Here is a 14,833-nt window from a genome sequence, read left to right on the forward strand (position 1 = left end):
GAAGCAGCATCAACAGCCCGCACTCCCCACTAGCAAGCAGGAGCTGGGCAGGGAGGCCAGGCGACAGTGCTTAGAGAGAGGACCGGGCCTAAACACCCGGAGGGCAATCTGAGGGCCTTAATGGGAGACCGTGAAGCAGACTGTACAGCTAAAAGGCGAAAAGCCCCAACCTAAGACTCTGCCAGCCACACTCACAGAACAAAGGACTGAGCAGAGCAAGTGGGCTGCGGTCAACGCATCCCGCATCCCCTGCCAGGACAGGCAGGGAGGGAAGCCAGCGCTAGAAGGGGCAACCGTGGCCCCAGAGAGGCCTCTGATACCAAGCGGCAGGAAGGCTTCATTGCTAACCGAGACTTCTTGGGTTTGGGCTGGTCGATATCTGTCCAAAAAAGTGCGCCAGTTGTACACCCAGAAAACTGAGAGGCAGGGACTGGGGAGGTGATAAGTCGCAGCAACTGTGCTCGCCAAACGCCTGGTCACCTGAGCTGCTTGGACCGGGGAAGGCACAAAATGCAGACCCAGCCAAGCCTGCGCCTTTGTGGAGAAACCGAGTACCTGAACCTGAACCGCTCAAACCTGGGAAGTGCATACAACCCAGCGCCGGCCATGCACAGTTCCCAACAGAGCAACCTAGAGCCTGAGAAGCATAACAGGGAAAGCACACAGGCCATGAGCAGGGCATTCCCAGTGTAGCCGAGACACTGTGAGCACTCCCCACAGACGTCAGGGATATTTGTTAACAGCGTTCCTCCCTCCCCACAGCAAGACTGAACAGAGAGAAGAAATCCAGCTCCACCCACCAGAACACCGACACTAGCTTCCCTAACCAGGGAATCTTGACAAGCCACCTGTCCAACCCTACACACAGCGAGGAAACTACATAATTAAGAAAACTCCACAAACTATCAGAAGATGGAAAGGCCACCCAAGCACAGCAATATAAGTAAGATGAAGAGGCAGAGAAATACCCAGCAAGTAAAGGAAAAGGATAAATGCCCACCAACACAAACAAAAGAGGAAGATATAGGGAATCAACCTTATAAAGAATTTTAATAGTGAAAATAACTCAAAATCTGGAAAGCAAAATGGAGTTACTGATAAATTACTTGAAGAAAGGGATTGTGAAGAAGTGAGAAAGATTTAATAAGGATTTAGAGGAAATAAAAAAGAATCAGTATACAATGAATAATGCAATAGATGAGAAACACTCTGGAGGGAAAAAACTGTAGAAAAACGGAGGCAGAAGACAGGATTAGTGACCTAGAAGATAGAATTGTAGAAATAAATGAAACAGAGAGGGGAAAAAGAAAAACGAATTAAAAGAAATGAGGACAATATTAGAGACCTCTGGGACAATGTTAAACACCCCAACATTCGAATCATAGATGTCCCAGAAGAAGACGACAAAAAGAAAGACCATGAGAGAATACTTGAGGAGATAATAGTTGAAAACTTCCGGAAAGGAAATAATCACCCACGTCCAAGAAAACCAGAGTCCCTAACAGGATAAACCCAAGGCAAAATACTCCAAGACACATATTAATCAAATTAACAAAGATCAAACACAAAGAACAAATATTAAAAGCAGCAAGGGAAAAGCAACAAATAACACACAAGGGGATTCCCATAAGGATAACAGCTGATCTTTCAACAGAAACTCTTCAGGCCAGGAGGGAAAGGCAGGACATATTTAAAGTGATGAAATAAAGTAACCTACAGCCCAGATTACTATACCCAGCAAGGATCTCATTCTAATATGAAGGAGAAATCAAAAGCTTTATAGACAAGCAAAAGCTGAGAGAATTCAGCATCAACAAACCAGCTCTTCAACAAATACTAAAGGATCTTCTCTAGACAGGAAACACAGGAAGGGTGTATAAACTCGAACCCAAAGCAATAAAGACAATGGCAACGGGATCATACTTATCAATAATCACCTTAAACGTAAATGGGTTGAATGCCCCAACCAAAAGGTAAAGGCTAGCTGAATGGATACAAAAACAAGACCCCAGTATATGTTGTCTACAAGAGATCCACCTCAAAAAGAGGGACACATAGTGGCTGAAAGTGAAGGGCTGGAAAAAGATATTCCACACAAAAAGAGACCAAAAGAAAGCAGGAGTATCAGTACTCTTATCAGATAAAATAGTTTTTAAAACAAAGGCTGTGAAAAGAGAAAAGGAGGGAACTACATAATGATCAAAGGCTCAATACAAGAAGAAGATAAAACAATTCTAAATATTTATGTACCCAACATAGAAGGACCACAATATGTAAGACAATTACTAACAAGTATGAAATGGGAAATTAACAACAACACAATAATAGTGGGAAACTTTAATACCACAATCACACATGTGGATAGATCAACTAAACAGAAAATAAAAAAGGAAACACAAACTCTAAATGATACAACAGACCAGCTAGACCTAATAGGTCTCTATAGGACGTTTCACCCAAAAACAATGAAATTCAACTTTTTCTCAAGCCCACACAGAACGTTTTCCAGGATAGATCACATCCAGGACGATGAATATAGCCTTGGTAAATTCAAAAATATTGAAATCATTCCAAGCATATTTCCTGATCACAATGCAGTAAGATTAGATCTCAATTACAGGAGAAAACTATTAAAAATGCCAACATGTGGATGCTGAACAACACACTGCTGAATAACGAACAAATCATAGAAGAAATCAAAAGAGAAATCAAAATATGGATAGAAATGAATGAAAATGAAAACATAACAATCCAAAACCTCTGGGACACTGTAAAAGCAGTGCTAAGAGGAAGGGTCATACCAATATAGGCACACTTCAAGAAACAGGAAAAAATTCAAATAAACTAACTCTACATCTAAAGAAACTAGAAAAGGAAAAAATGAAGATCCCCAGGGTAATTAGAAGGAATGGAATCTTAAAAATTAGGGCAGAAATAAATGCAAAAGAAACAAAACAGACCACAGCAAAACTCAACAAAGCCAAAACCTGGTTCTTTGAGAAGGTAAATAAAATTGACAAACCAATAGCCAGACTCATCAAGAAAGAAAGGAAGAAAAACTAAATCAATAAAATTAGAAATGAAAATGGAGAGATCACAACTGACAACACAGAAATACAAAGGATTATTAGAGAATACTATCAGCAATTATACGGCAATAAAATGGACAACTTGGAAGAAATGGACAAATTCTTAGAAAAGTACAACCTTCCAAACCTGAACCAGGAAGAAATAGAAAATCTGAACAGACCCATCACAAGCACGTAAACTGAAACTGTAATCAGAAGTCTTCCAGCAAACAAAATCCCAGGTCCAGACAGCTTCACAGCTGAATTCTACCAAAAATTTAGAGAAGAGCTAACAGCTATTCTACTCAAACTCTTCCAGAAAATTGCTGAGGAAGGGAAACTTCCAAACTCATTCTATGAGGCCACCATCACCCTAATCCCAAAACCTGGTAAAGACCCCACAAGAAAAGAAAACTACAGGCCAATATCACTGATGAACATAGATGCAAAAATCCTTAACAAAATTCTAGCAGTCAGAATCCAACAACACATTAAGAAGATCATACATCATGACCAAGTGGGCTTTACCCCAGGAATGCAAGGATTCTTCAATATCCGCCAATCAATCAACGTAATACACTACATTAACAAACTGAAAAATAAAAATCATATGGTTATCTCAATAGATGAAGAGAAAGCCTTCGACAAAATTCAGCATCCATTTATGACAAAAATCCTCCAGAAAATGGGAATAGAAGGGACATACCTCAACATAAAAAAAAGCTATATATGACAAACCCACAGCAAACATTGTCCTCAAAGGTGAAAAATTGAAAGCATTTCTCCTAAAGTCAGGAACAAGACAAGGGTGTCCACTCTCACCATTACTATTCAACATATTTCTGGAAGTTTTGGCCACAGCAATCAGAGCAGAAAAAGACATAAAAGGAATACAAATTGGAAAAGAAGAAGTAAAACTTTCACTATTCGCTGATGACATGATCCTCTACACAGAAAACCCTAGAGACTGTACCAGAAAACTACTAGAGCTAATCAATGTATACAGTAAAGTTTCAGGATATAAAATCAACACACAGAAATCCCTTGCATTCGTAAACACTAATAATGAGAAAATAGAAGGAGAAATTAAGGAAAAGATACCATTCACCATTGCAATGAAAAGAATTAAATTGTTAGGAAGATATTTACCTAAGGAAACAAAAGACCTGTACATGGAAAACTCTAAAACACTCCTGAAAGTAATCAAAGAGGACATTGATAGATGGAGAAATATACCGTGTTCGTGGATTGGAAGATTAAATACTGTGAAAATGAGAATACCACCCAAAGTAATTTATACATTCAGTGCAATCCCTCTCAAGCTACCAACATATTCACAATGGAGTATTATTCAGCCATTAAAAAGAATACATTTGAATCAGTTCTAATGAGGTGGATGAAACTGGAGCCTATTATAGAGTGAAGAAAGCCAGGAAGAAAAACACCAATACAGTATACTAAGACATTTATATGGAATTAAGAAAGATGATAACGATAACCCTGTATACAAGACAGCAAAAGAGACACAGGTGCATAGAACAGTCTTTGGGACTCTGTGGGAGAAGGTGAGGGTGGGATGATTTGACAGAATGGCATTGAAAATATGTATATTATCATATGTGAAACGAATCAACAGTCCAGGCTCGACGCATGATACAGATGTTCATTGCTGGTGCTCTGAGATGAACCAGAGGGATGGGATAGGGAGGGAGGTGGGAGTGGGTTTCAAGATGCGGAACACATGTACACCCGGGGCAAATTCTTGTCAATGTATGGCAAAACCAACCAATATAATATTGTGAAGTAATTAGCATCCAATAAAAAAAGCAAAAAAAAAAGAAATTAGAGGACACCAATAAATATGTCAATAGAAATATATACTGTTAATATTTTGTCTTTGTTGTTCTACCTAAATTTTTCTAACATATATATGTGTTATACAATGCTAGAATATATAATACACATATATTTGGATGAGCATATATACATCAGTGAATTTTTTGGATGTATAGAAATTGAATCAAACAATATGCACTATTTAGTCCTCCGTTTCTATATAATATGATGGAAGAATTTTTCCATCTCAACGAATATGTATCTGCCATTATTTCTAAGGATTACTATAGTGTTCAAATGCTTGTTTAAACCATACTCCATGCGAGTGCTTTGAAGAGAGGAACCATGTGTGCTTTGTTCACTGGTTGCTTCCATATCTTTTCTATTGTAAATAAGGCGGTAACACACATTGGAATTCATGTATCTTTTCAAATTAGTGTTCATTGTCTTCTGATATATACCTGGGATTGGAATTCCTGGGTCAAATGGTAGTTCTTTTTTTAGTTTTTTGAGAAACTTTCGTGTTGTTTTCCAAAGCGACTACACAAATTTACATTCCCACCAATTAAGTTCAAGGGATTCCCCTTCTTCACATCCTTGTCAACATTTGTTATTTTCAGATTTTTGATTTGATGATAGCCATTCTGATTAGTATGATGTGATATCTCCTGGTAATTTTGCTTTTAGTTTCTCTGACAGTGTTGTTCAGCATTTTCTCATGTGCCATCTATATACCTTCTTGGGAGAAAATCAGATCTTCCCATTGTTTTTTTTGTTTGTTTGTATGTTTTTTTTTTTTTTTTAATATCGAGTAGAATAATCTCTTCAGAGAGTTTGGATATTAATCCCTTATATTCATATCATTTTCAAATATTTACTACCATTCAGGAGGTTGTCTTTTCATTTTGTCAGTGTTTTCGTTTGCTGTGCAAAAGCTTTTAAGTTTAATTAGTTTTTGAAATGAATGAATATTGAATTTTGCCAAATGCTTTTACAGCTTCTGTTGAGATGATCATGTGATTTTTGTCCTTCACGTTCCTAATGTGGTGTACCACACTGACTAATTGCAGATATTGAACCATCCTTGTACCCCTGGAATAAGTCCATCTTGATCATGATATATCATGGTTTCAATGTGATGTTGAATTTGGTTCGCTCTTATTTTTTGTGAAGAATAATCACATCTGTATTCAACAGAAATATTGGCATTGAGTTTCCTTTTTTGGTGGTGTCTTTGTCTGGTTTTGGTGTTAGGAAAATAATAGCTTCATAAAAAATTTGGGAGTACTCCATTTTCTCAAATTTTTGGAATAGTTTGAGAATGTTGGCTAAAAGCTCTTCTGTATATGTTTGTATACATTCTGCCGTGAAGCTCTGTGGTCCTGAACTTTATTTTACTAAGAGATTGTTTTTAATCATAAATTCAATTTAACTACTAGTGTTTCAACTATTCAGATTATACATCCCTTCCTAATTCAGTTTTGAAAGGTTGTATGGTCCTAGAGCTTTGTCAGTTTGTTCTCGGTTGTGCAATTGTTTGGCATATAACTACTTGTAGTATCCTCTTATGATTTATCTCTATTACTGTCATGTTGGCTGTAATGTCTTTTTGCATTTGTTTGTTTGAGTCATCTATCTTTTATTTTTGATGAACCTGGCTAAAGACTTGATTATTTTGTTTATTTTTTCAAAAAATGTCTTTTCACTTAAGAGAATTTTTTCTTTTCTTTAGGAAAGTGGAAGTCTCCATTTTATTAATGTCCTCTCTGATCTTTACCATTGCCTCCATTCTGAGGAATTGGCGGTTTATTTATTCTTCTTTTTCTACTTCATTTATATAGTAAGTTAAGTTGTTTATTTCAGTTCTTCCCCCTCCTTGAGGGAAGCATCTGTCACTATACAATTTCCCCTAGATCTGCTTTTGCTAAATCCATTAACTTTTGGAATGTTGGTGTTTTTATTAGTCTCAAAGTATTTTCTGATTCCCTTTTTTATTTTGTCATTAGCTCATTGGTATTTAGTAGCATGTTGTTTCGTCTCCATATGTTTGTGTTTGTCCCATATTCCCCTCCTTTAATTGATTTCTTATTTTGTACCACTGTGTTCAGAAAAAGTGTTTGATATAATTTCTGTCTTCTTAAATGTTTTGAAACTTGTTTTGTGTTCTAGCATTTGATCCCCCATGAAAAAATGTCCTGTGCAAACTTGAAGGTGTGTATTCAGTTAATTTGGGATAGACTAGAGAGACGCCAAAATCACTGTCGATGCTGATTGCAGCCATGAAATTAAAATACGCTTAAACCTTGGAAGGAAAGTTATGACCAACCTAGATAGCATATTAAAAAGCAGAGACATTACTTTACCAACCAAGGTCCGTCTAGTCAAGGCTATGGTTTTTCCCGTGGTCATGTATGGATGTGAGAGTTGGACTGTGACGAAAGCTGAGCGCCAAAGAATTGATGCTTTTGGACAGTGGTGCTGGAGAAGACTCCTGAGAGTCCCTTGGACTGCAAGGAAATCCAACCAGTCCATTCTAAAGGAGATCAATGGTTGTTCATTGGCAGGACTTATGCTAAAGCTGAAACTGCAATACTTTGGCCACATTATGAGACGAGTTGACTCACTGGAAAAGACTCTGATGCTAGGAGGGATTGGGGATAGGAGGAGACGGGGACGACAGAGAATGAGATGGCTGGATGGCATCACCGACTCGATGAACATGAGTTTGAGTGAACTTCGGGAGTTGGTGATGGACAGGGAGGCCTGGCGTGCTGTGGCTCATGGGGTCGCAAAAGAGTAGGACATGACTGAGCGACTGAACTGAACTGAGAGAGATGCCGGCTCCAGCGGCACAGACGTGAGAGACGCCGATTCCGGTGGCCCAGGCATGAGAGACGCTGCCTTGGCGGCCCAGACGGGAAAGACGGCGGCTCCTTTGGTGCAGACGTGAGAAACGCCGGTTCTGGTGCAACCGACCACGCGCAGAGGCATGGCCGAGAGGAGCTACCCCACGTCCAAGGTAAGCTACAGCGGCTGTGCTTTGCTGTTGCTGTGAAGAGCTATCCCAAGACCAAGGTAAGAAAAACCCAAATAAGATGGTAGGTATTGCGAGGGGGCATCAGAGGGCAGACACACTGAAATCATAATCACAGAAAACTAGTTGATCTGATCACATGGACCACAGGCCTGTCTAACTCAGTGAAACTAAGCCATGCCGTATGGGGCCACCCAAGATGGACGGGTCATGGTGGAGAGATCTGACAGCATGTGGTCCACTGGAGAAGGGAATGGCAAACCAATTCAGTATACATGCCTTGAGAACCCCATGAACAGTATCAAAATGCAAAATGATAGGATACTGCTTTAGGAATTCCCCAGGTCCGTAGGTGCCCAGTATGCTACTGTAGATGAGTGGAAAATAACTCTAGGAAAAGAGAAGGGATGGAGCCAAAGCAAAACAAATACCCAGCTGTGGATTTGACTGGTGTTAGAAGCAAGGTATGATGTGGTAAAGAGTAATATTGCATAGGAACCTGGAATGTTAGGTCCATGAATCAAGGCAAATTGGAAGTGGTCAAACAGGAGATGACAAGAGTGAACGTAGATATTCTAGGAATCAGTGAACTAAAATGGACAGGAATGGGTTAATTTAACTCAGATGACCATTATATCTACTACTGTGGGCAGGAATCCCTTAGTAGAAATGGAGTAGCCATAATGGTCAACAAAAGAGTCCAAAATGCAGTACTTGGATGCAATCTTAAAAACGACAGAATGATTTCTGTTCATTTCAAAGGCAAACCATTCCACATTACAATAATCCAAGTCTATGCCCCAACCAGTAATGCTGAAAAGCCAAAGTTGAACGGTTCTATGAAGACATACAAGACCTTTTAGAAGTAACACCCAAAAAGTTGTCCTTTTCATTATAGGGGACTGGAAGGCAAAAGTAGGAAGTCTAGAAATACCTGGAGTAACAGGCAAATTTGGAATTGGAGCACGAAATGAAGCAGGGCAAAGGCTAATAGAGTTTGGCCAAGAGAACGCACTGGTCATAGCAAAGACTCTCATCCAACAGCACAAGAGAAGACTCTACACATGGACATCACCAGATGGTCAACACCGAAATCAGATTGATTATATTCTTTGCAGCCAAAGATGGAGAAGCTCTATACAGATAGCAAAAATAAGACCAGGAGCTGACTGTGGCTCAGATCATAAACTCCTTAATGTCAAATTCAGACTGAAATTGAAGAAAGTAGGAAAAATCACTAGACCATTCAGATATGACCTGAGTCAAACCCCTTATGATTATACAGTGGAAGTAAGAAACAGATTTAAGGGACTAGATCTGATAGATAGAGTGCCTGATGAACTCTGGATGGAGGTTCGTGACATTGTACAGGAGACAGGAACCAAGACCATCCCCATGGAAAAGAAATGCCAAAAAGCAAAACGGCTGTCTGAGGAGGCCTTACAAATAGCTGTGAAAAGAAGAGAAGCAAAAAGCAAAGGAGAAAAGGAAAGATATAATCATCTGAATGCAGAGTTCCATAGAATAGCAAGGAGAGACAAGAAAGCCTTCCTCAGTGATCAATGCAAAGAAATAGAGGAAAACAACAGACCAGGAAAAACAAGAGATCGCCTCAAGAAAATTAGAGATATCAAGGGAATATTTCATGTAAAGATAAGCTTGATAAGGGACAGAAATGGTATGGACCTAAAAGAAGCATAAGATATTAAGAAGAGGTGACAAGAATACACAGTATAACTGTACAAAATAGATCTTCATGACCAAGACAATCACGATGCTGTGATGATTCACCTGGAGCCAGACATCTTGGAATGTGAAGTGAAGTGGGCCTTAGAGAGCATCACTACGAACAAAGTTAGTGGAAATGATGGAATTCCAAATTAGCTCTTTCAAATAATGAAAGATGGTGCTGTGAAAGTACTACACTCAATATGCCAGCAAATTTGGAAAACTCAGCAGTGGCCACAGGACTGGAAAATGTCAGTCTACATTCCAATCCCAAAGAAAGGCAATACCAAAGAATGCTCAAACTACCACACAATTGCACTCATCTCACATGCTAGTAAATTCATGCTCAAAATTCTCCAAGCCAGGCTTCAGCAATATGTGAACCGTGAACTTCCAGATGTTTAAGCAGGTTTTAGAAAAGGCAGAGGCACCAGAGATCAAATTGCCAACATCCACTGGATCATGGAGAAAGCAAGAGCGTTCCAGAAAAACATCTATTTCTGCTTCATTGACTATGCCAATGCTTTTGACTGTGTGGATCACAATAAACTATGGAAAATTCTGAAAGAGATGGGAATACCAGACCACCTGAACTGCTTCTTGAGAAACCTGTATGCAGGTCAGGAAGCAACAGTTAGAACTGGACATGGAACAACAGACTTGTTCCAAATAGGAAGAGGAGTGCGTCAAGATGGTATATTGTCACCCTGCTTATTTAACTTATATGCAGCATACATCATGAGGAATGCTGGGCTGGAAGAAGCACAAGCTGGAATCAAGATTGCCGGGAGAAATATCAATAACCTCAGATATGCAGATGACACCACCCTTATGACAGAACGTGAAGAGGAACTAAAAAGCCTCTTGATGAAAGTGAAAGAAGAGAGTGTAAAGGTTGGCTTGAAGCTCAACATTCAGAAAACAAAGATCATGGCATCTGGTCCCATCACTTCATGGGAAATAGATGGGGAAACAGTGGAAGCAGTATCAGACTTTATTTTTTGGGGCTCTAAAACCACTGCAGATGCTGGTTGCAGCCATGAAATTTAAAGACGTTCACTCCTTGGAAGGAAAGTTATGACCAACCATGATAGCATATTACAAAGCAGACACATTACTTTGTCAACCAAGGTCCATCTAGTCAAGGCTATTGTTTTCCCCGTGGTCATGTATGGATGTGAGAGTTGGACTGTTAAGAAAGCTGAGCGCCGAAGAATTGATGCTTTTGAACTGTGGTGTTGGAGAAGACTCCTGAGAGTCCCTTGGACTGGAAGGATATACAACCAGTCCATTCAAGAGGAGATCAATCTTGGGCATTCATTGGAAGGACTGATGATAAAACTGAAAACCCCAATATTTTGCCCACGTCATGCGACGAGATTGCGCACTGGAAAAGACTCTGATATTGGGAGGGATTGAGGGCGGGAGGAGACAGGGACAACAGAGAATGAGATGGCTGGATGACATCACCAGCTCGATGGTCATGAGTTTGAGTGAACTCCGGGAGTTGGTGATGGACAGGGAGGCCTGGCGTCCTGTGATTCACGGGGTCACAAAGCGTCTGACACGACTGAGAGACTGAACTGAACTGAACTGGACTGATGCCAGGTGGCTCAGAGGTAAAGAATCTGCTTGCAACGCAGAAGATGCAGATTTAATCCCTGGGTCTGCAAGATCCCCTGGAAAAAGCAATACAATAAATTGCTGTGTTTTTGCCTGGGAAATCCCATGGAAAAGGGAGCCTGGAGGGCTACAGCCCATGGGGTTTCAAAAGAGTCAGACAACTTAGTACCTGAAGAACAACAACAAATGCTGTAGGTATCTACTAAGTTCAACTACTCCAATCTGTCATTTAAGACTACAGTTTTTTTTATTGCTTTTCTATCAGGATGCTCTGTCCATTGAGGTAATAAGGTGTTTAATGTAGTTAGCAATTAATTTGCAATTCACTTGTATTTTGAATTTCATACTAGATTATCTACTTCGTTGATCCACAGCCTTTATTATGTGTTTATGTGTACTGGTGGGAGTTTTTCCCTTCTCTGTAGATTTTTACTTATTTTTTCACTGAGAAAAGACTCTTTATTATTTCCTTCCGAGTTGGTTTAGTATGGATAAAGTTTTAGATTTTGCTTGGCTGAGAAGTTCTTCTCTGAAATTCTGGATGATATTCTTGCTGGGTAGTGTATTAGCTGTGGCAAGGATTTCCCTTTCAGCACGTTAAATATACATGTTTGAACCTTTTCTTTCTCTCTCTTTTCCTTCTACGACCCCAAAAATGTGAATGCTAATATACTTGATCTTGTCGAGAAGTCTCTTAAACTGTTCTCCTTTTTAACTTGTTTTTCGTTTTGCTTTTCCTATTGGGCGATTTCCATAATTTTACTTTCCAGATTAATTTTGCTTCTTGTGCATTGGCAACACTTACTTTGGTGAGAGGTGGGGCTCGTGTTAGAGGGGCCATATCCAGTGCCAGGTATGAGCCCGGACTTCTCCTGTTCTCAGTAGCCAACCCTTCCTATTGGGGAGTTAGGTTGAGTATCCAGTTGATGGTACAGGAGCCCTGAGGTTCAGGTCCATGCTGATTCCATTTCATGTACATTTGTGCTGTATCCCCTTCCAGCGTTGGAAATTTTGCCCCAAAAGAACAAAGTGTTGGAACAAGAAGGGGTGCCCAATATGGGCTTGGGTGCATACCAGCACAGTCCCAACACACCAGTCAGAGTTCCAGATACTCCCACTGTGCCACTTCCATAAGCACTGGTAATGGGTGCTCTCAACTTGTTCAGATATAGGCAAGATCTGAGTTGGCTCCACTGCTGGCAGCTGTACATTCTTCTCAACCATGGAAACCTTTGCCATATTTGTGGGAAGGGGTGTTCTATGAAATAACAGGGGCTGGCGTAGGCATTCAGAGTGGGCTAAGTCATGACCTTTCATTGTTATGGGGAAACGTCCAGCATCCTGTGTAATTTCAACATGTTTCCTCTGCCTTGCTTTGTGAATGAGCAAACGTGTGGTTGCCTCTGCAAACTCTTCACATAGAGATAAATGAAGGCCCACCAAGCCAAACAAAAGAGGATGAGACAGGGAATCTAACTGATAAAGAATTCCGAATAATGATAGGGAAATGATCCAACATCTTGAAAACAAAATGGAGTTACAGATAAATAGCCTGGAGACAAGGATCGAGAAGATTCAGGAAAATTTTAACAAGCACCTAGAAGAAATAAAAAAAAGAGTCAGTACATGAGGAATAATGCAATAGATGAGATCCAAAACACTCTGGAGGGAACCAAGGGTAGAATAAGAGAGGCAGAAGATAGGATAAGTGAGATAGAAGATAGAATGTTAGGAATAAATGAAGGAGATAAGCAATAATAAAAACGAATTAAAACAAATGAGCACAATCTCAAAGACTCTGGGACAATGCTAAACGCCCCAACATTCGAATCATAGGAGTACCAAAATTTGAAGACAAAAAGAAACACCATGGGAAAATATTTAAGGAGATTATAATTGGAAAGTTCCCATAAATGAGGAAGGAAATAATCACCCATGTATAAGAAACCCACAGAGTCCCAAACAGGAAAACCCCAAGGCAAAACACCCCAAGACAAATATTAATAAAATTAACAAAGATTAAAGACAAATAACAAATATTAAAAGCAGCAAAGGGAAAAACAGCAAATAACACACAAGGGGATTCCCACAAGGATAACAACTGATCTTTCAATAGAAACTCTTCAGACCAAGAGGGAATGGCAGGGCATACTTACAGTGATGAAAGAAAATAGCCTTCAGCCCAGATTACTACACCCAGCAAGGATCTCATTCAAATATGAAGGAGAAATGAAAAGCATTACACACAAACAAAAGCTGAGAGAATCCAGCATCACCAAACTAGTTCTCCAACAAATGCTAAAGGACCTTCTCTATACAGGAAGCAGAGAAAGGGGGTATACACCCGAACCCAAAACAATAAAGCAAATAACAATGGGAGCATACTTGTCAATAATTGTCTTAAATGTAAATGGGTTGAATGCCCAACCAAAAGACAAAGACTGGCTGAATGGAAATAACAAAAAAATAGACCCTTATATATGTTGTCTACAAGAGACCACCTCGAAACGAGGGTCACATACAGACTGAAATGGAAGGGCTGGACAAACATATTTCACACAAATAGAGACCGAAAGAAAGCAGGAGTCGCAATACTCTTATCAGACAAATTAGACTTTAAGACAAAGGCTGTGAAAAGAGACAAAGAAGGACAGTACATGATTATCAAAGGATCAATCCAAAAAGAAGATATAACAATTATAAATAGATATTCACCCAACACAGGAACACTGCAATATGTAAGACAAATGTTAAAAATTGTGAAACGGGAAATTAACAATTACACAATAAGAGTGGGAGAATTTAATACCCCACACACCTATGGATAGATTGACTAAACAGAAAATTTACAAGGAAACACAAATGTTTTCAAGCCCTGGTCAGTGAACTAAGATCCTACAAACTGCATGGTGACCACCTCCCCCAAAATTTATCTGTCTGTGGTGATACTGTTTGTCATATGCACCGGGTTTGTGCCACATCCACTGCCCTGCCCTTGGGGACACATTGTTCCAACCAATTTCTTAGGATAACTGTGGCCTAATTGATATTTGGTCTGTTCCCTCCAAACAATATTTTAATCTTTGTGAGTGCTAGCTGTGGGTTTTAGTTATATCAGAATTGTGTGCCTCCTGAGCACCTTTAGCTGACAGCATAGGCTAGTGATGCAACAATACCTTTATCACGTAGGAGGCTAGGAGGTGATTTCTGCCCGCTTTTCTCAGGGGAAGTATGACATTCCCATGTTGAACCGTCTTCCCATCTGGGTTCTGGCAATCTAGACCCTAATGTCATTCCACACCCCAAACAAAGGTGGTAACACCACACCTCTTATCCTTGCCGTTGAGATCAATTGTTAAGCAGGGTTATCCATCTTCAGTGCAGATTCCTTACCCAGTCCAGACCTCTACTCTCTGGTTTACTGGGGGCCTGAGGGTCTGTTCCCCAGTCTCCCGGGACTCGAAACCCCTCCCCATTCAGGTGCCCATCAATTCTCTCCCTCCATTCCCTTACCATCAGAAAATTCACACATACACACACACAC

The sequence above is a fragment of the Moschus berezovskii genome, chromosome 26 (assembly GCF_049115385.1).
Source record: "Moschus berezovskii isolate FMDL1 chromosome 26, NW_MosBer_1.0, whole genome shotgun sequence".
NCBI lineage: Eukaryota > Metazoa > Chordata > Mammalia > Artiodactyla > Moschidae > Moschus > Moschus berezovskii.